Source organism: Amblyomma maculatum, chromosome 10, assembly GCF_055883805.1.
Source record: "Amblyomma maculatum isolate TAMU_Amacu chromosome 10, ASM5588380v1, whole genome shotgun sequence".
NCBI classification, from domain to species: Eukaryota; Metazoa; Arthropoda; class Arachnida; order Ixodida; family Ixodidae; genus Amblyomma; species Amblyomma maculatum.
The window spans coordinates 15,499,566-15,523,983 of record NC_139353.1 but is presented as its reverse complement, the minus strand read 5'-3'; the positions used below and the strand labels follow the sequence as shown (position 1 = coordinate 15,523,983).

Genomic DNA, 24,418 nt, shown 5'->3' with positions numbered 1-24,418 from the left:
AAGCCCACATTTGTGCTGCATGAGATATGGCGTATCTGTATGGCTTTAGCGCCCTTATAGGCGCCCACTTTGAACAGAGGACATCGATTGCGAGCGTTTTTGTTTGTTTGTTTCAATTTTTAAACATTAAAAGGCATGTTACACCGAAAATCGAGCCTCGACGTGTGAACGAAAAATCACGATTGTGGCGCTGATAGTTGTAGCCAGCAGCTGACATGGCATATCTTCGATCGCTTGTGCGACTCAACGAGACCCCGTGATATACGTAAGAATATACGTAAGGAAGTTAGGAGGAGCTGATGATTATTAATATAAACAGCGCGAACACGAAGACAAAGTTGGTACTTATTAATAATGAATAAGTACCAACTCGGCCAACAAAGTATCTTGTTGAGGAGCTGATGAGTTCCTCATTTGAAATGGGTAGTTGAAGCAAGAATCAACCTTCCAGTGACCTTGGGTGCCAAGCAAGGCACCTTACTGCTAGTCACGCAGACACGTCCGTACACGTAGCTTGGTTAATGTAGGTCTTCGTGGGGTTACGGTAGCGTATACGCCATCACGTCATACCCTTAAAGGCTAAACCTTAAGTGTGACTGTGTCCCTCATATTTTTCTTTTTTTTCCTTCATAAGAGCGCATGCTAACAAAAAAATAAGTATCTAAGTCTGAAGAAGCCACGCAGTGTCAGAAATCACGACCAGCCCACTTTGCCCACGGCGCAAGGAAAAAAAAAAGGCTTTTTCAGGCTTCACGAGTGAATGTTCATTAAAACCTCTATGTAGAGACAGAGCAAGCAAAAGTGAAACAAAACGATGAATTTCGAACAGCCAAACAAGACGAAAGTGACAACAGCCTCTTTCTCTCCCTTTTCCGACGCTTCCGACGAAAAAATCCCGAGACCGGAAATTGAAGCTGCCTTTGCCCGTCGTGAGCCCGCCCAGAGAGATACGCCGGATCCTTGATCGCGGTCTTCAATCTGACGTGGAACAGGACGTCCACACGTGAAGATATGCCCGGAGTAGGAAGGCCCGTGGAGCGGTTATGAGCTGCTTAAGCCGTGTTACCATATACACGCGATTCCAACGAAGAACGTCTCTAAACGAAAGAATAAAAAAAAAAGAAGGAAGCGAATAGAGCCTGCACGAAATATAGCGGGCAAAGGAAAAGAAAAGCAGACGGGACTGGAGATTGCAAAACCCTATCGCTCTACCACGGTGTTCAAAAAGAGAAACAAGAAGTCTTTCCTTTGCCTGCCTCACTCCTTGCTTTACTTCTTTCAAAAAGAAAGAAGTAAAGCAAGGAGTTTCGACAAATTGTCGTTGAACCGAAACATATTCAGGCAAGGTGGGTGAAGGGGGCTATGGATGTTGACAATAGACTTAAATATTCGCAGCATTTGTTTTACACATTGCATGCATTATTTCGTCAGGATTATTGAATTGGAGCAATCGTACACATTCCGAAGAAGAAAAGGGGGTTGAACTTGGCACTGGAAGTGTATCACATTGCAAGCTTTATGCCCGTCTTACAGCAACATCATCAGAAAAGATCTCTGACAGTAATCGTGCAGGACCTGCGGCTGGCAGGATGAACAACGCGATCCAGTTCGCCACTAATCCTTCGGCATTCAGTGTTCCGTCTACTAATATGGAGACCAGCAAACCGCAAGGCTTTGGGAGTGTTCGAGCAAATGTTCCCAGGATTTTCTTCGGAAAGAAATGCAAATGTTTTCAAGCGCTGCCATGAGATCAGCGCTTCATATAGATGAGCGCTATAAACGATCCCCCCCTCCCCTCCATAGTAAGGAAGCCGAGCTTCATAACAAGACGACAACCGAAGACCCCGGTGTAGTAGACCTCGCAGTGCACTCAGCCTATTTTTACGAACGCGAAAGACGAACCGTCGTTGATTAAAACTAACAGCGAAGTGAATATACTTAGAAAAAGGTCACTCGCATCCGCGTCGACTGCTAAGAAAAGAAAAAAGAATGTCGCAGGCCATCAGCGCTAACAGGACGTCGACGTGAAAGAGGCCACAGGTCACAGTAGGCGTTTCTCCACGACGGGAGAATAAATAAAGCCGTCAATATAAGCGGCGAGGAGATGATGGTCGAGACGCAAAGAGAAGCCGGAATGCACAAACCAGGAATCGAGGGGTCGGGCTGAGGAGAGCTCAGAAACAAGGATCGAGCGAACTAGAGGAGGCGAGAGGTTTGAGAAAAGAAAAAAGGGCGAAGTAAGAAACAGTGTCAGTCCCAGAAAGCAATAAAGAGAATAGAGACGGCCGACCAGGTCCTCTTGGGCTGAGAGGTAAGGGTAAGGGTGGTAGTGAGGAGGAAAAAGTGCCGCTGTGACACTAAGCAACAACCAATCCTCAGGAAAGACGAAGACAGCCGCGAGAAGGGGGTTGAGGTAGAGGTAAGGCGTGAGGCGCAGACATACGGACGCAAGGCAAAAAGAAAAAAAAAAAACAAACAACGGCACGACAAGCAACTGCCCTTTCCTCCGCCTGCGAATGGCGAAAGCAGGCGGGGCGATGGCCAGAAGCCCCGCCCCCGCGCCTGGCCCGACCGGCCAATGGGCAGCGAGGAAAAATGGCTTCTCCGGTGTGCGCGCGCGCGGGCGAGAGCCCGCCAGCACGCCTTGTTTCGGTTTCTATTTTTTTTTTAGCTCTGGCGCCATTTCAGGCGCGGACCGAGACGCGACGGCCTGACTGACGACGACGATCATGCCAGCAGCGGCCGCAAGCTAACGCGCAAGCGCGCGTGGCCACCCACACCCTCGCCGGAGAGCGCAAAGAGAAAGGGGGAGAGAAAAAAAACGCGCAAAAAAAACCGCGCCAAAAACAAAAACTGGCGCAGGCGACAGGACCACGCATCTGTGTCGCCGAAGGAGAGAAGGATGGCCAGCCGTGGAAAAAGGTGAGCCGAGAGCGAGATTTGTGAGAAGAGAGGGGAAGGTCGAGGGGGGGAGCAGAAGGGCAGCGCGCGTGCGTGGCCGCGTGATGACCGGCGTCGCCCGTTTCGGCTATGACGTGGCGCGCACGCGCGAGGTTCAGCCGTGACGTCACCGATGCCCCGTCCGATACACTTTGCCCGCCGGGTCCGCGTGGGCGAAGCCCGACAGCAGAAACTTCGACACAGGTTTGACAAAAGCTGCTCGAGCGCTGGGGCGATCTTACTTTAGTCCTGCACCCCCATACGTATTAACAGGACACCTTTAACCGCGTTTTAGAAATGTTTACAAAGGTAGCAACAAAGATCACCACGAAGAAATGCCCAACCCGACCAGAGTTAAAGCTGACTGCGGTTGCCTGTAAAATAACTGATATAACCTACTATGACCGTTCAAATAAATACATACGTATATTTGCATGAATTTAAAATATAGCAGCAGAGCACTAAATCTGTGCTGACAGCCGAGCAAAAGCAAAGTGTAATAAAGTAAAAGCCAATTTCAAGTCTTTTACAAGAGCATCCTACATGGGTAGAACACCTCCTTTCCTCCCGTGTTGTTACGAGCTTCGGCAAAAACGAGAAATAAGGAACCCCCAAGAACATTCCTCCTGTATACTGAAACAAATTTCCGGAAGGATGTTTTTCCGCATACCTCCTCTCTTTGCAGGAAAGTGGTATTCAGAAAAGAACTGTTCTGTGGTAAAGCGGTTGTCAAGCACGCAGGCGGATGAGATGCATTTACCAACTTTCAGCATTACATGCACTCGGAATCATTGCAATGCTCAAAAGCACGAGGCAACCGACCAGTTATTGAGTATTGGGGAAATCACGAAACAAATCAAGATAGATCAAGCGCAGGCGGCACAAACCCCTGACCAATATTTGTGCTATATTGACAGTGCGCTGGCCAAACATTGGACCAGCCGTTGCCAGCACAACAGTACCAATGTTTGGGCCGATGAATAGTGCTGCCTGGGAGGTTAGCAACATAAGGTTACTCCATAGCTGCTTGTAAAAAATAATGCTTAAATAGCGCCTAAATCTAAAGATTAGCTTGTTAACGCATCTAGTTGGTAACGCATCTGCGCCGTCGTTGTCCACTTCTCGTCTTTGTCTCGTCTTTGTTGCGCACTTAAATTACTGTCCATCATGGTATATCAAGCTGGGCGTTAACACATCGAGTTGAGCCACCTAATAGTCCCTAATTCGATACCCATATAAGAATAGTTTTTTCGCCATTAACGAACGTTTCCGAGAAAGCTTTATAGTTTTGTTTTATAGCCTTATGGTTTCGCTTCAGTGAGATGCTAATGCTTACTACCGCATTATAAGAAATGTATTACTCTAAAAACTATAACCGGTAGATTTGAAACGTTTTAACAATAATCCTGTTCGGTCAGTACTGCAGTAAAAACTCTGGACAAATAAAGAAGGCAACTTTTAGTGCTGGAAGCGAAATTACTGCATACGCTTCAGCTTCTGACAAACAAGCCTTCGCGCAAACTATTTGCAAGCCTCCAGGCGCGAAGTATACTTTCTCCAAAGCAAACGCCAGCAAATTTACTAGAAGTGCGTTCGCTGCAAAAGAAGGTCTGTGCAGCTGTGGCGGAAGCGGTAAAAGAATATAAAAGTTGACGCAGGGGAAATGCAATTCGGAAGCGCATATCAACATCTCCATCACAGACTGCAGCCATTTTCGGAAACGCGACACAACAAGAAAGTTGTGAGCATACATAACTGTAAATTTAAGCAAGGATAAACAGTATCAAAAGAGCGAGCTCTGCGGCCACGTTCGTAAGTATTTCAGAACGAAGTGAATGCGTCTTAAAAACAAGAAAACACGGCAATTATAAAAGAAAAAAACTACACGCGATTCATGCAGTCGACAAAAGGAACGAAGGCTATATATACAACCGAAATGGTAGCCGCAAATGAAGCCACTTAGCCGATCTCCATTCAGAAGTGCGCGCAGATAAAAGAAAAGTGCACGCCTTTTTGTGCAGGACGACGAAGTAGAAGGGCAGACGCGTGAATATTGGGAGAAATAAGGAAAGAAGGAGAGGTGAGGGAGGGGCGCGGGAGTCTGGAAAACTCGTAGGAATCGAAAGACTCATAATTTTCAACATTCCCCAGCTATGGGTGATGTAGCTCACCAATGTGTGTGTGTGTGTGGGGGGGGGGGGGGGGGGGGCGAGCCTTTTTCTCTGCCAATATTTTTTTTTTCTCCTACTCCATTGCCTCATACCTTTCCCCCTAAGCTAGTTTTCTCCTCTTAGAGAGAGGACAAGAAAAGACGCACTTCACCGATTCATTTCTGGTTTCGCGCTCAATATGTTCATGCGTACACGTAAACTGAGTGCCTATATCAGGCCCGCACGTAAAAGTCGCCTGGAGCGCCAGAACTCAAGCAATTTGATATAGAGAGCCACCCACGATGAGCGCTTTGCATAGTGCTTGCTAAGGAGAAAAGGCGGTGCTGAAAGGAAGATAATTTTCCTGCTCTTTCCCAAACCTTCCCCTTTCGTTTGTTCTCCGCGGGAATAGCGTTAAATAAAAGGGGAGCGGAAAGGCCACCGCTTGCTTAAGTGGTTACAAATTGCTCCGTGCTTTATATCGAGAGCCAGTTGCGGCAAGGCGAGAAGTCGTTAAGAAGGGGAAGCAAAAAAAGGATAAAAAGGAAGAATAAAAGGGAGACCGGGAAGCGGTGCCGCTGGCTGCGGTGGAAGGAGTGCAAGTAAGAGGCGACGACGACACATAATGACCCTGGGATAGCCCCGGCTCCATGCAAATGAAGTCTGGAGGAGACGAGCTGAGGCAAGACGGGATCGACTGGCTAAGGCCATAGGGGAAATATAGTAGGTAGCGAGGATGTAATGTGAGGATGGGAGGAGAATTCGTTTGTCGCGAAATGAAATTGGATGCTCTTGAAATGAGGACAAGCTCCAGCTGAAAATAATGCGACAACATAAAGCGCAATCAGATGCGCGTACGCGAACAGAAAGGGGAAATATAGGCAGTGGAAAGACATAAAAGAGAAAAAAATTCTTTTCAGGTAGCCAGGAAAAACGATTGGAAGCTATAGTCAAGTTCCTAAATATCAAAACCAGTCATCTCAGCGGCTGCAGGCTGTCTATGCATGGCAATTCTGCCGCAGGACAGACAGTGAGCAGATACAGTGGTCTTTGTCGCATGCATGATGCAAGGTTCCCGCAAAGTTGACTGCGTATATACACTGCTACCGGCTAAAAGCAATTACTGACGGCGCTGGGATTTAAGCTCCAATGGCATCATGTTTGCATACTAGAATAAATAAGCTCATTTGCAGCTGGCGTGGTTGATAAACAGGTAGTTTTAGACGTCGGCGGCTCAAAAAGCAGCCTTGCAAAGTTGCTCACATTCACAAGACTGGTATATGCAAGTGAAGAGGGTTACAAATATATACTTAAGCCTCACAAGATGTTTGCAGCACTGCTATAGGCGGGGGAGCCGTGGCCCATTCAAGATCATACTCACTATAATAGGTAAAGGTCAATGACTCCAACCAACTTTTTTAACAGAAAACCACGACGGGATTTTCTGTTAAAGAATTTGGTTGGAGTCATTGGCCTTTACCTTAAAATTATATCCCCCAACCAGACAGACTTCTGGCAAATGTTTTCTTTTGACACTATAATTGGTGCCTTTAAGTGCCTCCCGCCCCCTCGGACTATAATAGATAATTGTGCTCTTACTGTGCCTTCCCCCCCCCCCCCTCCCCCAACTCGGGGGGCGAGAGCCGCACAGTAGCAGAATTACCTATTGTAGTGCACATCATGCTGATTGGGCCAGGTCGCCCCTGCCTTTCCCAGTGCATGCTGCAAACAGCTTGTGAGACGAAGTATAATAGGATTCTTGGGCCTCAACCTGATGTATTAAAAATATCTGTTAGTTAGAATAGAATAGAATAGAATAGAATAGAATAGAATATACAGTGTTGTTCTTCGTTGTACAGATTCGTCGAAAAGCAGGAGGGGGGGGGGGGGGGGTCACAATGCTGTTTCATAAGTGTACTCTTCTGTATGAACGTTATTTGTTTTTGTTTTTCCTGTAGCTATCTAGCGTACTACTTCTGCGTGTGCTTTTCTTTTCTTTTTTTTTTTTTTTGTAGCATGCTGCTTCAGCAATTCTGTTTTATTGATTGCTGTTTCATCGTGCCCCCGTTCGATTCAAAACCATTTGCTACACAAGATTCCGGGCTACGGTATGTAAAAGGTCATTCGGTGCGACGAATATAGTCTGACTATCTAGTTAGTTAGCGCTTTAGTAAGTTGGCTTAACTAGAAACATTATCACAAGATATATATTTCTCACGACGGTGGAAGTAAAGTAGAGGCTCATCCAAAAGCAAACGGGCGAACTGAACTTCCGCCTGGACCGGTCTCCGGACAGAACGGCCATTGACAGGCAAGAAAAAAGAAAAGGCAAATAAACAAGACAGTGTTGTGGGAACAGGTCAGCGCGTATAGGTGCCCAAGGGTGTAAGAATGGCTGCAAGAGGAGAGAAAATCTCTCGACCGATCTGCATGAGCAGGCAAATGAAGTTGCAGTATACTCCCACGAAAAAGAAGCAACACAAAACAAGATCTGCGAGAAGATGACCACACGGGAGTTGCAAACATAAAAAGCAAGGAGGCAGGAAATATACGTGCGGCAAACGAAACGGGATAACGATCCAAAGGAACCAATACAGAAAATAAACAGGAACCCACGAGACGCTCATCGAGCCGTAAGAGCGGCGCCAAAAACGGTTGAAAAAGAAAAGTAATAAGAATCAAGAGTTAGTGAAACGCAAAAAGAAAGACTAAACAATAAGAAAAAAAAAATGAAAACTTGGGAATGTTCGCACCGGTGGTCCCCGAAAAGAACAAGCCAGTCCCATCGCCAATGCCCACACGAACGGTCATCGGCTGCTCTTCTCGAAACGGGACCCCGAGAAGAGACCCTTTGGTTCGGCGCTATCTCGGCCCGTCGTTTAGTTTCTCCCACGCTGCCCAAAGGAGCGTGGAGCGAACGCGCGTTCCACCGCAAAAAGGCAAAAGAGCTGTCCCATGTCCGAGCTGCGTCCTGCTTTACGTGTACGCGGTTCGTGAGAGAGCGGACAGCTCTCTTGTCTTTTGCTGACACCCGCCGCCATTTTCTGGATGCTGACTTGTGACGTCTTAACAATGACGTTCATTCCACAGACCCTCTGGAAGTGGAACTTTTTGGTCTTCATCGATAGCGATTTGAAAATATGACGAACGGCATCTCAGAAGGCGCGATTATGGTATGTAATGGCTAGCTGCTACAGGAACCATGTACAGATAAATTCAGTGAAAAATGTATGATCTAGGTACAGAAACGGCCGGTCTCTAGAGAGAGCGCGCGCCCTTGCGCTCTCCCTCGAGACCGGCCATGGTACACGGTATCCCGCCATTGCATGATGGCTATACAACCGCTGTGATGGGCCGCTGGGGATGGGAAAGTTGTGAGTATAAAGACAATATGAATCCGAAACTTCCAAGAGAATCTTCAAGCTTGAATTGAAAGGAGAGAACAGACTTGGATGGGAAAAGGTTGCATGCGAGGTTATTATTTAACAGGCTGGGCACCGGTTGTGGGAGAGGGTGGCAATGTCACGTGAAATTCCCTGAAGTGAAATTGAAATAGTCGTATACCTGACGCAGGAGGAGTACGTCATTGAAGATGCATACGGAAGAAGGCTTTTATCAGCAGGGTATCATCATCATCATCATCATCAGTAGCAGCAGCAGCAGCAGCAGCAAGGCTGCGAGCCCTGCTGGCAAAAGCCTTCTTCCATAGATCATCATCATCATCAAGGCTCATCCTGCGTCAGCTACGACTATTTCAACGTCACTCCAGGGAATTCCACCTGACAGTGGCAGTGTCAGGTGAAATTCCCTGGAGTTAAGTTAAAATAGTCGTAGCTGACGCAGGAGGAGTGCGTGATTGAAGGTGTATGGAAGAAGGATTTTGCCAGCAAGGCGCGCAGCCTCATCATCATCATCATCATCATCATCATCATCATCATCGCATAAGGAGCCTCGTCATTATCTATGACGATATGAAACGCGCGAATCCAGCAAGAAACGAACGCATAGAATGCAAATTCTGCCTCTATTCACAAGAAGAATAAAGAGCAACCGAAATTAATGAGCAAATAATTACGCCCGATATTACCTAACCAAGAATTCGCAGACGATCAATGAGATTCATTCGGTATACACGTGTGAGCGTTACTTTTCTGCAGCATGTCACATATTTACGTTATATTCTATGCATAACGAAATGTCGGATACACAAATGTTCGTTTCCCGACCAACCATTTATTGGGCGGTGACTATTTTATTTTCAGTGATTTAAGATAGTCTGGGATGTCCAGTAGGTGTCTGCATTTTATACAACGAAGGTTTCCTCATATGAATCATTGCCCCGTCATGTGAATTGACCCCCCGCCCCTCCCCTCCACTGGCTGTCTATGATTTCTTCGAAACTACGAGGCTTTAAACAGGCTCGACGCCACCGGTAAACGTTTTTCGACATAGGATTGCCAATGCCCACGCGTTAAGAAAGTAAGTCAAAATAGCGATTCCTACCTATAGAAAACGATTCGTATTCGACCGTGAATACCGACCGGTTCTTACTTGATATTTACTGCGCCAACGTCAAGCATAAGTTGTTACTAAGATGTCAGTATAAATACTGTTGAACTGAGAGGCAACGAAGCAAGCTTTACAGCCACTGACACAATGGGCATTTTAGACGATAAAGCAGAAAATAGATTACATATGCTCAGATATGAACCTCACGCACAGTGCTAATATTTACACAGTATAAGTGCTGCAATGTTAACGTTGGTTACACAAGTACCACGTCAGGCACTACACGCAGTTTATACCTGGCTACTTAATCTCTGCCTCCGTTGCTACAGTCGAAAAAAAAAAAAAAAAACAACACGAACGCCGGTCTGCACAAACGCTTAATACCGAGATGCGTAAACTACATACATACAAGGACGCAGTTTTCTCTGCAAAACAAACTGCCGCAATGTCGTCCGGCCTTGCTCTCTTTTACTGTTTCTTCCTCCCTTTCATTTCACCGTGGAGGTTCGGCTCGAGTCTCCTGCATCTCTGCGGCGAATGCTACGACGACACGCGCTGTTTTGCACCTTAACGAACTCGGACGGGCGGTCGGACGCCGAACCACGATGAACCACCGCAGACCGGCGCAGCTGACTCTTTTCGGGGCCCCTTCGACCCACGGGGGCACTCGCTGCTGCTGCCATGAGGCCTGCACGGCGGCGTTTGTTGTCGCGGTGTCGCGCTCTCGTCTAGCCAATCTGCGTCGCTATATCACGTGGCAAGCTCCGTCCGCACCCCTCCCCACTGCCTCTCCTCATCTCATGCATATTCATATTCGTCCCCCCACACACACAGACGCACGACACGTAGGCACACAACGGCGTCTTTGCTCGTTGCTTTCAGAAGCCGAACAGCACGTGACTTAGGTGCCCCCCCCCCCATTTCCCACCACTCCGGCTTGCTTTCGTACGGCGCAAAAACCACGTGCGTCGTCGTCGTTAGGAGGGCTCCGCTGTGAAAGTGGGGGCAGGAAAAGAGGGTCTGCAATGTTTTGTCCACACATCTTTGTCCCACGCGTATGCTGTTGGTTAGTCGGCGTCTGCGTATAACTTATTTTATTACCAGAATTTCCGACATTCGCAAAGTGGATAGCTTGGCATATGTGCAAGCTGCTAAAAAGAGCAGAACTGTTTTTTTTTTTTTTTCCTCAGATAGCTGCAAACGAGAACCTTCTTGTTTCCATGAAGCGAAGTTTCAACTCTCATGGTGAGGCGGTCGCGTGACAGCGTCACATTCGCTATCTAGTAAATTTTTATTCTGCTTTATTTGTTTTTGTTTTCTTGCTTCCAAATTCACTGACGCACTGTTTATATCTCCTCTCTGAATAAAATATTTCATCGTCAGCAGTGCGACGCCTTGCACGACATCTTGGTGTTAAATTGGGCGCTGTATGCCCGGCCTTGTTACAAATCGTACCTAGGCGATGCAAGACCCCGACGAGATTTGACGAGCTTACAAAGGGAAACGTAAAGTGGACAGCCTAAAATCCTCGTGGGTGTAGTACATCTTCGCGCAGAATTAGTATGGCTGCTCGCAAAGGAACCATTTCCGCACATTTTATAAGCTGCGGATTTTCGCTGATGGAGGCAGCAAGTGAGCAGCACTACACGTATTCATACCATGAAAAAAAGAACACAATGGCCAATGTTAAAATAATGAATTGATAATGATGAAATCATTATGAGGCAATGAGCAGTACCATCGATGTCTTTCAACTATAATATATTTGAGAGTGGTATCCTGCCAGCGGTAATCTTTACGTAGCGGAAACTAACGAAAATGACCGAGATAAAACTGAGGACAATGTAGTCAGTCGTGGCAAACCGTCATGAGGGTAAGCGTGCAAGAATGGAAAGAAGCACCATGAATTGTAAAGAACCTACAGCAACGGCATCTAAAGCAGAAATAAAAGGAGGGAAACGAGAAGTTAAGACTAGCATATGAAATACAGCAGGTAGTCTGTGGTTCATTAGGTTACATCAGAATTGATTCTAGGTTAAGGTCAGCTGGGGTGGCAAAAAATTGCATCGTAAGCTGTGAGCCGGTGATTCGGAAGTAGAAGATGGTGGCACAAGGCGACAGTGCCGGTTGTAAATCACAGATGATGATGGTGATGATAGTAACAAATGTATCACACACATGTAACACTATGTATCAGACCAGTATAGAAACACCTTGTCTCCGGAGAGGCTCACGGTAACCCTTTGTATTGACTTCGATGCAAAAGAGAGAGAGAGAGAGATAGGGGAGGGGGGGGGGGGGGTGCTGGGCGGTACATGCTGCAAGAGAATGCGACCAATGAAAAAAAAAACAAAAAAACAAAAAAAAAATGGAGGAGAGGGTGTCCTCGGGTTTCTCTTGGATATGCATGCCCGCTGTGTACGAATTAAGAGTATACGCCTTTCGACTGCAGCGCCCAACTTGTCAGCGGCGTTGTCTCTAAGCCTAGCAAAATCCTTCTTTCGTCTCGAGGACTATAGATTAAAATCTGGGCAATAACGCTGGCCCCCTGCAGCCAGTCTAAGCGCCCGACCAAAAAGCGAGAAAACCTCACCCACGCGGTGTACAAGAGCGGCCCCTCCCCACGGCCATGAAAAATAAAGAAGCAACAAAAAGTACTGCCGGTATACGTCTGCCTCCAAAAGCCACCGACAAACGAGGCATCACGAAAAGCGCAATCATTCTTAATTTCCCACGCCCGTGAATTATAACGCCATTCTCGACGCTACCGAAGAAAGAGGGTGCGGAAGGCCTCCCTCAGAAGCCACAAGCTCCCGGCCGCAACGCAGTTTGCTGCTATAAACAAGGCGCCGAAAACTGCGGCACCACACAGCAGTGCTCTGGCAATGAGAGACACGCTCGAGGACCAGCTATTTTAAAAATGAACATTTAAATTTCTCGAATAAAAATAAGAAGATTAAAAACAACAGAGTCGCTAGCAGCTCGAGCGGGTGGGGACATAATGCTGCTCTTGGCAGTAAGGCGCGAATTATATCTTTTTTTTTTTCCCGCGCGTATATGTATGTGTGTTGTTGATCACTCAACAAGGCTTATCGCTGTTTTTTGCAAGCGTTACAGTGGTGACAAGCCAGGCGTTAGATTCGAAAACCGCGTGTTTGTGTGCAACAGGAGAGACGCCCCAGGAGTGTAAACAAATTGGATTAGGAGCAAGACGGACGACAGAGGCTCAGGCGAGGAGGGCAAGAGAATGGCGGGAAAGAGAAGTGGGTGTAATAAACAATGCGCACTCAAGAGGACGAGCTTTGTGCGTTAAGGAAGAAATTAAAACAAGACACGATCGAAGCGAAATGAATACAAATAATGGAACGAAAGAAAAACGCTGAAAGTGAATTAGGACCTCTGTCACAGCTGTAAAACTATCCTTCTTTCTTTTTTATTTTTCTGCCCGGACACGCCCAGTCGCGGTTCATCAAGCTTAATAACGTGTCGGCGGTTGCCGGCAACGCGAGGTCCTGGGGTTTATTTGCTACTGGCGTTTATTTAACTGTCGCCGTCGCATGCAGAGGTACAAACATAATAGAGAAGGTATAACAAATACTGCTATCATTAAATGTGCACGCATCGCAGAGAGGGATATACAGCATAGCCGTGCTACTGCCCGTGGAAACGCCGGCCATACGCAAGCAAAGCTGGAAACCGCGGTGGAATCCACTTACGAAACATAGTGGGGAAGCTGGGTAAGCCGTCTTTAAATTCATCTTTTTGTTTCGTTTAGCGGCTCACGCAGTATACCACGGTCTGTGCAATAGCATGTCAGGTGCAAGATGTGACAATGCAGATTGAAATGCCCCGTGCACGAAAAAGCAGTCGTGTGTATTACCGGAAATAGCCCACAAGACGAAAAGCAAACATTGCGAGTTAAATGTTATGCGTTTAACCTTCCTGTATTTACTTGTCTTACGCTCTTCAAACGTAACCTTATGCTTATTCTGGCTGTTTTTATAGCATATCACTTGTTATTACCCCTGTCCTGACTTCTGGCATCTCGTTTCGGACGAGACTGCCTCGAACCTTGCGAAATTATCGCTTGCCTGACATGTATCTGCAGTCAAAAAGAAACATAATAAAGTAATGATGACAACCGTGCCACGGATGACTGTGACTAAACCTATATAGCTTGAGGATTGATTTATCGATTTGGAGCGCCGGACAGCGACAGTCAAGGGAGCCCATGACTAGGAAACACCGCCCGAGGAGGACGGCAACCGTGCACCTACCCACCAACCCAACACCGATAATATAATTTTTTTCCTCCTCCTCATCCGCCTCCTCTGAACTATAGAGCCAGTGTCTCAGCTCACAGCGAGTCAGGATCTCACGTCGGAACCGAGGCGTTCGAACACACATGCACGCTCGCGGCTCACCCCTTGCAACCGAGATGGACGTTGAAAACTTCGAGGACTGCGACATTGCATATGGCCTCTTATAAGGTGGACGTAAATATTAGTGCACAGTAATATACTTCTGCGCCAAGAACAAATAAAAAAAAGCCGCTTTATGTTGATGTCGTTTGGGCTTTCTCTGACAAGAAAGAACCGTCACTGTTCTTGAGGTTTCGAAGGCGTGCGAAACTCCGTATTAGGCGTCCCCAAATATTCAATACCGCGCGAGTCAACTGAGAGTCGAAAATAAAATAGACCATCGACGCTATCCAGGTTAAAACACCTCGCGCCTTTGTACGTGTGCATGCTACTGAGAGCAGGCGTGAGCCTTGTTAACTGTGCACACAGCTCGACCGGTATGCAAGTTCGACTTCGCGCGAGCATATGTAAATGAACGCTTTATTGTGTACTTTTGGTGTACCCTTCGGCTGTCGGTCCAGCCGTGGCATACGGAAGCGCCATTCTCGCGCGATAACGCGGTGAAAATCCGCATCAAGGCTTTAATACTGCGCTCAGCGAGCTTCCGAGTCCGGTCATACCGAAAGAACAGAGAGAAAAACGTGAAAGAGGAATGAAGGAACGGCCTATAAAGGCTGTCAACAGCTGCAGCATATTTATGTGCAGAGCCTCAAGGAGGCACTAGCACGTCATCCATCCAGCGCGTGCCTATACAGTGCTGTTGTCATCGCACCACCGCCGAACAAGGTAACATATGCGAAGAGAGCACCGATATTATCAGGGTCATCTGCGGTCTAAAGGATCATCGCTCTGCTGTATATGCAGTGCACGACTCGACAAATCCCATAAAGATGCCTATTCCGTTATAATTTTTCTTCGCATACATCTCGCAATCTATATCGCGAGCTTCTATACAGTTCGTGAAGGACTCGGAAACCTGTCATTATTTCGGTAAGCATCCGCCGTATACATTAGATGCCTGCAGGCATTTGAATGACCTTTAGCTCGTTGAAGAAGGCCTTTAACTGCCCATTACGTAAGCCACACGGAAAAGAGCCGAGCATTGAGCCAAGTCCAATTGTTCCGCTCCATATGCCACTGATCCTTTCTCTTGCTCTTATCTGTGCCTTCCAGCTCAGCGAGAGTGCACGCGAGGCGTCGCCACGATTGCTTAATGAATTCCTCGTTAAAAGGCGAGGAAGCCGCATTTCAAATCAGCTTACATCGGCGCTGTAAAAAAAAAAAAAAAAAAAAAAAAAAAGAGAGAGAGAGAAGGGTAAGACATGCAAGAGAAAAAAGAAAACAAAAGTAATACAGCCAGAAGCAGGAAGTGTACAATCGCACTGCCGTGAGGAGAAATGAAACAAAAGTAAGTATACAGCAAACGACAAGCAATGGGCGAGCGAAGGCGATCCGGATTCAATAATAACGAACGGTCACGTTCCGAACGCGATCACCTCCGAGATTAGAAGCGCGGCGTCGACCGGAGAAGAGAAAGAAAGAACAAATGAGAGAAAAAAAAAAAAGAAAACCTAAGTGAGCCAGCAGCATGCCTGTGCCGTGCACATTGTGTTTTCGAAATCCTTCAAAGCGCGATGCGCATTCCTGGTCGTACACCTATACACTATACGCCCCTTCATGGTCTCCACCGTTATCACTTTTTTTTTTTATTGTCGTTTTCTGTACGTTTAATTCCTCGCTTCCCTTGAAGAACAAGGGACGCAAGTAAATGCTAAGCTTGCGTCTCCCTCCCCCTTTCTTTCCCTATTAGCTTTCAACTCTCGTTTGCAAACTGGGTCACGAAGTGCGCTGAGTGAGGTGTTTGCCCAAGCGATGGCAGCGGCACGTTCCAGCCCAAGCACAATGTCCTTTACACGTCTATACACAGTGCAGGAGCCGACAGCGAGCTAAGCTAAGGAAGCCGGCGAACCAGCACCTAAATATGCCTCTTGCATGGTAACGAGACTCGAAACGCGCGGAAACCGCAACCACAGCCGGCACCGGCCATCTCCTAACTGACAAAAATAAATAAATAAAGTCTAATATGAGAGGAGGAATAAGGATAGAAGGAGCGCGACGCTTTGCACTGCGTGGAAAACTAAGCCGATAAAAGGCGGCGTCAGCGATGAACTCTGGAGCGGGATTAACGCGTCGCATTTTAACCACTCCAAACCTTACTTCCCTCTTCACAGCCTTTGTTTCGTAGTGCGTTTTCATTAGCTGAATCTCTCTGTCTCTCCCTTTCTCTCTCTCTCTCTTTAAGCCATCACCGTAGTTTTCACATGAGCGACGGTATTTAGCGCCGTTGGCCGATACTCCGCACTGAAACGCCATTTCCCTTTTCTCTCTCCCCGCTTTTCATGCAGTGCGTTGTAAGAGCGCTCGCTCCAAGTGAAGGAAGAGGCGACCAGTCGCAAACGCGCTACTTAAAGCGACGTCGCTTTTAAAAGGTGCGCTATATGCACAGTGTTGCCGTTGCGAGCAATCTGGTATCCATCGGGTATCATGGAGAAAAAGAAAACAGCTTTCAGAGCCGCCGGAGACGACGCCACGGCAGTTGATAGCCGGGCAGACACACCTAGACGTCGCCGGGCGGAGGTTAACCGAGCATATGCCAGCCACGCACGAAGTCGTGCCCCCCCCCCCCCCCCCTTTCTCCCCCCATCTTTGGGACGGAAGAAATGGAGCGATTCGGGTGGCGATTTGAATTGAAGCGGCCGGCGACGCTCCTCGGTGCAGCCTTGGGTCTTTTTCTCGTCCGCTCGCCGAGAAGGACAAATCAACTCAAAGCGCGAAAACTAAGCATGAAGATGAGAACGATACCTTTTGAGTCTGCATTTTTTTCCCCTCTGAAAAGAATAAAAAAGAGAATACTTTTTATAATGAGCGGAAGAGAATCAGGCGAAAAAAAAAAAAAACATTAGTACGTAACCTAAACCTGCTCGTTTAATGTGGAATGTGGTATTATGTGCAGCCTTCGTCAAAATTTTAAAGTACAGGGGATTTTCTTCGCAGCCGCGCTCTTATAGCCTTCGTGGACGTCCGAGAACGAGAGCCTCGAGAGATCTATAACGCTGGCGATGCACTAAGAGCTAGACAACACATTCTAAAACAAAACAGAGCCCTATTAGGCTTTCAGCTTTTGACGCAGGCTGTACAGGGTATCTCGTTTACGAAGTTGGACAAAGTTCGAGCGTTTTGTTATTTATTACACCGTCATTACGTGCAGCGGACATTTATCGTGTCTTCTATACAGGTTAGCCTCTCCGCTACAATGTCCAATATGTGTATCTTAGTTTCGTATAAAAATAACAAAAAAAAAGAATTCCTGTTTAGAAGACTGGCTGTTTCCCTTCACATTAAACGGCCTTGTCGAATCGACATAGAATCGAGGCATTAGAACGGCATACGAACGTTAATATAACGGACTATTCGTCGTAAACGGCGTCGTGCCAACAAGAATCGGGGCAAGTTTTTGGCAAGCAGTATACATTAATGGCCAAGTTACCAAAGTGTTTACATTTCATCGGTTGTCGGCATGGTCTACGCATCCTGACACACCGAGGAAGTGAATGGCTGGACGAGCGAGAGAATGCAAGATGTATACATATACGCCAAGCCTGCTTGCTGCCGAGAGCATCAGTGTATATGTCTCTTGTACGCCCGATTCTCTTGACGGCCGTCACATGTTCGAGACACATTAACACTATGCATGCATATCTCACTAGCGTCTACCCACAAATATGAGAATAGAAAATGCAAAAAAAAAAAAGGGGGGGGGGGGGGGGGGAATCACAGGAAACGAGTGAGAAACAAGAATATAAACAACTCTGGCCGCGGGCGCGCCTCCTATCTGCCCGCGCGTGCGCTACACCGGCGCGCCCCTTATCGGTCCGAGATATCGAGGACTCGCAGCCGTTTCTTCTTCATCCAACCAGCAACAAAAGAACAGCAGGGGGCCAGAAGCGCCCGAGCCGCTGCTCTTCGCTTTGCATTCGGCACAAGGGTGGCGCGAGCTCTCCGCACGCTCGCTATCAGGGCGACCCCTTTGCTACCTCCGCAACTTGTGACGGTCCGATAGCGTGCGTACGCACGCACTAACGCACATCGAGCTTGTCGCATTTATACGAGGTTCGAAAAAGGGCGCTGCGAGAGAGAAAAATGTGGCGGCTATGGGACACTGCCGCACTGCTGGGAAGATAACAAAAGCACGCTATACAGCTGATGACGCTCCTGTGTAGAGGGTCGCGGTATAGACTGAGCGCGCTCTCTTCTCCGTTTTTTTTTTTTTTTATTGTCGTTTTCTCTCTCTCTCTCTCTCTCTCTCTCTCTCTCTCTCTCTCTCTCTCTCTCTCTCTCTCTCATTTTTAAGGCCGAGTGCCGCACGGTTTGTGCAAGTGTAAGGATTAGCTGATGGTCTGATCGCATTTGGAAGATAAATGACACTGGACTCGATGCTGCGGTAGAGATCGTAAATTTCCGTCGCGAAAAAAAAAAAAAAAAAAAAAAAAGAAAGAGACGCTCTGGTCGAAACCATCAGCTGTGTCCCGCTCATCTTCCGTTCCGTTTGCCGTTAGACGGCTTTCGAAGACGTTGATTTTGCATGAAGAGCGAAAGGAGTAATGGTTGAAGACTTTCTCCTGAAACTTGCGCAGAAAAATAAACAAAAATATGCCGCTTTGCGCTACCGTACGGGCAGCCTATAAACTCGAGCGCATGCCAGATAGGTTACACTAAAGCGAATTGCAAAATAGAGAGAGAAAAAAAAAAGGCGAGATTCGTCACTCGTACAATATATGGCGATAAAAACGAAGTGCACTCAATCGCATCGATACGATTGCCTCGGAGAATCCAGGCATACATTTGATATTTGCTTTCAACTAGTTTCAGCAACGAATTCCCTGGACCTCCAGAGTTGTTGACGAGACACCTTGTTCGATGTTTACAGTACGAATTTCAGTCCGAGCGATATTGTTTCAATTTGATTCCGACTGGCTTCTCATGAAAACTTGCTTTTCCTGACTCGGCATTTAATCGATACAAGGAAACGCGCTTTTCTGGCATCGTACATGTGGTAAGCATTGTGTTGCTCATTTTTCTTCGCGCGAAGAGCCAATTCTCAACACTGCACGGACACCACTTAACATTAAGCTGCTCTGCAGTGCACTGCATTTATTACTCCACATTACACTGAAGAGCATGGCGCCGCTTAACCTTACACCGAGTTGCACTGTAGCACCGTATGCATACGATAACCTCCACTGGATTAATAATATACAGTGCGCCACGTCGCTACAGTTCAAGCTTACTTGACGCTCCTGACCTTTCATTCAGTGATTTGACTTCGCTTCCTTTCCACGAAATGAGCCAGCCAGCAAGGTATTGATGCGATGCGTTTCCTCTCCCTCGCAATCTCAACCAACATACGCCCTTTAGCTTTCGCGAAGGACTCGTCTTATCTCCCGCGCGGGTGTTTTCCTTCGCTCCGCCAGCAGTAGGTCACTTCGGCCCCAAAAGCCCCCTCCGATTGTATCTGTGGCCTGGGGGGCCTCGCTCTTTGTTTTTCGGCCTTTCCGTTCGAGACAGAGGAAGGAGGGAGGCGCGCACATCGACGCTTCATGCCGAAAGAGCGAACATCTGGACCATGCGCGTGCAAGGGTCACAGAGAAGGTGTTCGTTGTCTCTGTCGCATCAGTATTTCTTTGTTATGGACATTCCCCCCCCCCCCCCCCCGGTCAAATGTAATATATGTACATGCAGTAGCAGTTGCGCGATATAGTGCAGAGCGGTTCATTCCACAACCAACAAGGTTTATAACAATGGGTGAGGATACAGCGCCATAGAGAAACGTGAGTAGGAAAACAATACGGAAACGATGAAACTTTTATATCGGCATCCAGACCCGTAAGCTCCTGCGGACTATATATAAAACATCCCAAAGCACTATGGTGAATTTCAATGTTTTTCTCTTTACGCTGACGCCGTAGACATAAAATTAAAGCGCGCTGTTTACGCATCAATCGGTAGCATTTTGGACCGCAGAAGTACTGACAACCAGAGCAAAGATGAGAGCGTCGTTAAGCCCAAGCTCTACCAAAACGCAAGATACGTGCAGTTATTTCTCATTTTCTGTTCTCTTTTTTTCCACTTCTTGTCTCGTACAGGACGGTGTTGGTGACCACCGCTGTGTCGTGGCTCAGCGACACATTGCGGTGCGGAGATGAGACCGTTCTAATTGTGTACCGTACACATTTATTTACAGCATATTTTACAACAGTGTCGTCAGATGCGACATCACAACATAGAAAGCTAGACCTTAACTGGGTAGACGATCGGAGGTCGGAGGCTAGCAGAATCAGTCCGTGGCATTCTGCTACACTTAAGGCTGGGCTCTCTGGAGACCTCCGTCAGCCTATCTCCTCTTACTCGGCGAACTCCACTGTGAAAACTCTCGCTTCCTTCACTTTGCCAAAATTTCTAGTCTAGTCTGTTGACCAATCAACGACAGGCAACTCTGTGGCCAATAGCATGCAATGTTTTAAAATGGGCTGGCAATCGCTGTGCCACATGTGCCTCTTCCATACGCATATTACAGTAAAACAAACGCAAAGCATACACTAAGCAGCGAGTGGTTACGCATGCAACTACACACATTTCCGGTCTACGCTCTTTCCCAATCAGAAATCAGCTCAAGCAAGAGGGGCCGAGCAGTCAAAGACAAACAACGCCGAAGATTACTCAGGCCCAAACATTCCGATCGCTGCCCTTGGTTGCGCGCGGGCGGTGGTTTCAAAGGGACGGATGGTCAAGTGCCTTTCTACGAAGACACAGACAACGACTCCCTCTGTCACGCATTCTCCCCAGCTCGTGTTTCGTCGCGTTTCGGGGATTTCTGACCGTGCGCGCCCTCTCCACTCAAGGCGAGAAAGAGACAGAGCATTAGCGCCGATCCAACAAGAACTGGCTACGCTATGCTCTCCAACTGCTCTGTTTTGCCTCCTTCGCGCCACGGCGAGACGCGCGACTCTGGGGCCATTTTCCGAGAATCGGAACGGGCCGAACCGGCGGCGTCGCTCGTTCCCATGGGTTCGGATACCACTTCCGAAAAGCGGCCGCCTGCGCGACCGTCATAAATAAACCCGCGTCAAGCTCCCCTCTGGCCTTGGCCGCTCCTCCTGACTCTCGTCCGAGATAGTGGAACCCGCGGTGACCACTTTGTGCTTCTGGGGAAAGCCCTCAAACTTAACTCATGCTGTCGTATCAGTTAGTCCAACTTGTTCAGCACGCCGCTGTTCAAAAACATTTTCTGTGTCACAGCACTTGTTGTGCCGATACTGTTTTCGGTTCGCTTACATAAATGATGCTTACTTGGCACGTATTCCAAAAAGAAAAAAGCAACCCCCCCCCCCCCCCCCCCCCCCGCACTCCCCCATCGAAATCAAGCTCTAATACTGAGATTCTTATTTAACTTTGTGCAGACGAGTTGTTACGCTTCTAGATTCTGGGCTATCTAGCCCGGAAATGAACTCCCTCATTCTAATGGTAGTGCTCCTGTTGTACATCGGCCCTCTTCTTCATCCCCCTAATGCAAGAAATCAGTTTACGCCCCCCCCCCCCCCCTTTCCCCGCAAAAAAAAAATAAAGAAAAAAAGAAACATTGCCCCATACCACCTTGTTACACATTAAAATTGAAATCTTACGACACTTGCTTTGTAATGTGCTTGGCGACTTTTGTTTTGTCGAACGTTCGGCGTCTGCTCTATCCAGAGTCCACAGTTTCTTCTGTGGAGTCGTAATGCGCGGAGAAAAAACTGAGAGACAGTCGTCATGCCCGTACTCACCAGTGTAGTTGGTGTTGACCCCGACGTCAACCGTCGAGGGCGCCCTCCTGACCGGCGACACCGAAGACGCCGGCGGCGACTTGGCCAGGGGGACTCCAGCACCAGGCCCGACGCCGGACACGACCGCGTGGCCTTCGGGCGGCGAGGACGGCGGAGCGGCACCACCATTGTTGTCGTTGACTAGCAGACCTCCTACCCTGGACGCCGTTCCGCCGAAGACACCTCCGCTGCCATACTTGTGGACATGAGGCTCCAACGAGATTCTCGCCTTGAGCCGATCGGCAAGGTCTAGGCTGTGGTTGTTGTTGCCGCCTGTGCTGTTGCTGTTCACAACGGCACCGATGCTGTTGCTGTTGTCGGCGGTGATGATGGTGAGGGGTCGTAGAGGACGCGGTCACAGAGGTACCGCCTCCGGAACCGTGGTGGTGTGCCCCTCTTCAGAGAGGACAACGCCGTGCCGCCGCCTATCTGAGATCCGGGCGGACATCTCCTCGAAGAGTTGTTGCTGCTACTGTTGCTGTTGTTGGCCGCAGCGGATCCAACAGGCAGGTCGCCCTGTCGGCGTCAAAGTCGTCGTCTCCTGCGCCCGCAGCACCGTCGAACAGGAGGCAGTTCTCCTTATTGCACGAGTGACCTTGTGCTGGATGAAGCGGACAATGTCCGAGAGCGCAAACTCCTTCTGGCAGACTCCGCACGTGAGAAAATCTTGCTGCTGCAACAAGTGCTCCGGTTCGACTGCGCAAAAAAAAAGGGGGGAAACAAAATGTAAATAAGTTAAAGTTCACTGCATTTAGCAATGTCACAATATCAATGCGTTTCGTTGCCTTTAAGGTCGCTTTTTTTTTAAATACCAAAGCAAAGGTAGGTTACAGAAATAATGAATACACTTTACCCACGTGTGTCTTCCTACATCAAGGTATTCGTATAGTAAAAGATAAGTTACGATATTCACTGCAGACGCATCTACATTAATTATCGCAATGCTCGAGAAATATCTAGAGTTCAATCTCAGCAGATCCCGCCTCAAGGACCTTGAGACCATTTAATGACTGAGGCAGTTTCTCTTTTGTTTCTATTTTTTTTTTAACCGAGACAATCTTACGCAGGCAAATAAAGTTATGAAGCCATCAGAATGCGACACATCTTCCATACGGTGCAAGCTTAGGGTGACTACTAACCCATGCCCATAGCCCTCAGCCACCGTGCCCTCAGCCACCGTGCCTCAGCACAACGTCAATTTGAAAGAGGGGGCGAACATTTTGGCATTAGATTTTCTTATTGTCTATTTCCTGGTTACCCGGTGTGTTAACAACTCGCCTTAAACGGTCATGTCACTGATAAAGACGCGCTTCACGGCACAACAGTGGCGTCGCAGGCGCAGCAATTAAGCACTCGAAAGTCACATGACACGGTTACGGAAGGCCTGTTTAGCGTATATCTAACAGAGCTTACGCGCTCTGAGCATGCCCACGTGCGACCGAAAAGCTTTCTGTCACCAGCTTTTTCCAGAGATAGGGGAGCCGTAACGAGAGCTCTACGAGAAGCTTGTCTCGTTGTTCCACTCAGACTGCTCTGTAGAGTTTCCCGCCAGAAGAACGGCGGCTCCTTAAGGAACACTAAAACACACAGGACAAAAAAAAATAAAAGCTACAACAAGCCGTGTGAACGGGCCTCTGCCATCTGTTCAGCCGCCTTTGGACCAGTGCGCACGTTTGAACGCGACGACATCGTTCACGGTAAACTTGCTACGTACAAGGAGGCCACTGTCGGCCTACACTGACCCTCTGGCTGGAACCGTCCGGTCGAAGGGCTCCCACTACCGGTGGCGACCACATGGTCCCCCCCTCCTCCGCGCGGCTCGCTGATCCTTCCTTCCACAGGTTCCCTTTCCTAGCCACGCATCCTCCTCCTTGTTGTCATTTTTTTTTTTTTCTCTTCTTGTGAGACAGTTTGCACGAAGCATGGTCGGCAGCGTCCAACGAAGGCGCGATGACCAGCACAGATAACCTTCTTACTGCTTGTTCCAACTGACTTCCCGGCGAGTTTTCTGCTCTGCTCTTCTGTGCGCCAAAGACAATCTCGCGCACATCTGCACAGCTTTGAGCAGACTAGTGAATGAGAACAGAGGAATTCGTCCGAGAAATATGCGGGCGAAAGAAAAGTAGAAGAAAAGAGGGCGTGTTTTCCTGCAATATCGTGTTTCAAGACGTCCGGTCAGCGGACGCGGCTTGCTCGGACCGGCCACAAGCGATGCAGTTCAAGGAAGAGAGAAGAAGGAGAACACTGTTCTATCTTTGTGGGATCGAAGAGTCGTGCCAGAAAGCCGACCCGACCCGACTGGTATAACCTAGGAGACCCCTGCTACGAGCCAGCAGAAGCTCGTCGTTCCGTTTCCCTTATTTGGTCATCATTGAAACAATACTACTGGTGCCGCTCGCATATTCTATTTTTCTTGCATCTTTAACTGACATGAACAAAGCCTGTTCGCAGAAAGCCAGAACTCCTCAGTGGACCACACTGCAGTGATGTCATTCAGAGTCCAGCGTGTACATTAGGAAAGTTCAACGTTTCTGCAGTC

General features: G+C 48.0%; 1 long non-coding RNA gene and 1 pseudogene across 3 annotated transcripts in view; one reads left to right on the top strand and one right to left on the bottom strand.

Annotated features, from left to right (window-relative positions):
* The window catches only part of LOC146175657 (BCL11 transcription factor A-like), a 553,058-nt pseudogene that overhangs the window by 46,851 nt on the left and 481,789 nt on the right, over nt 1-24,418 (bottom strand). Inside the window, exon 4 of the transcript XR_014701451.1 lies at nt 21,841-22,575. The product of XR_014701451.1 is annotated as a BCL11 transcription factor A-like (transcript). The remainder of the gene's footprint in view (nt 1-21,840; nt 22,576-24,418) is intronic.
* Nucleotides 1-24,418, top strand: part of LOC146175659 (uncharacterized) — a 305,977-nt gene that overhangs the window by 157,092 nt on the left and 124,467 nt on the right. The gene's annotated exons all lie outside the window — the stretch shown is intronic.